Here is a 786-nt window from a genome sequence, read left to right as displayed (position 1 = left end):
AGTTATTAAAAGTTTTTACATACCATATTGAAAATGTTCACACAGCTGCTGTTTTTTAAAGTGTATTTTCGTATGATACGCAAAAGAAGTTCTTTAGAGCCACCTTTTTATTCATAACGAAGTAGATGTCGACACTTTGCAGTATTAATCTCCAAACATCTTTGGCCATATTATCTCCAAAGATATAATTTGTCGGATTTATTTTTTAGCTATGCTACAAAGAATGGCTATGTAAAATTTTTAAAAATGGATTCTCTTTAAGAAGATCCTGAGGGAAAATATTTAAAGTTACACAAATCCCAAAATTAATTATTGATGATATAATAATATAATTGAGATAGTTTTATAAAAAAAATTGAAATGTTTAACCGTGCAACGTTACCACCCATTTTGGCGTAGTTTTTCCGTAAATAATATCTGCTAATTGATAATAGCGGGTCTGCAGAGTTTTTGAAACTTTTATGCACAATACTAAAAATATTCGCACATTACTATAGTTGCTGTATTCTATAGTGTATTTTCGGGCAATCTGTCGAAGCAGTTCCTTAGAAGCATCTATTGTTTCATAACGAAGTTAGTCTCGGCAATTTGTATTATTACGCAGTAAATATTCAAATGTCACAAATGTCAGTCACGTATCTTAGACAGGTTTTTATTCTTCCCATCAAGTTTCATCCTGATCTGGATGGTCAGGATGTTCAGGTATTTTCTAAGATTTCTGCCCCCCCCCCCCAATTATGCTGGATCCGGTTGAGATTTAACATAAGAGATCTGAGTTATGAGGTC

The sequence above is a fragment of the Artemia franciscana genome, chromosome 17, assembly GCF_032884065.1.
Source record: "Artemia franciscana chromosome 17, ASM3288406v1, whole genome shotgun sequence".
Classification (NCBI taxonomy): domain Eukaryota; kingdom Metazoa; phylum Arthropoda; class Branchiopoda; order Anostraca; family Artemiidae; genus Artemia; species Artemia franciscana.
Note: the sequence above shows the minus strand (reverse complement) of the source record.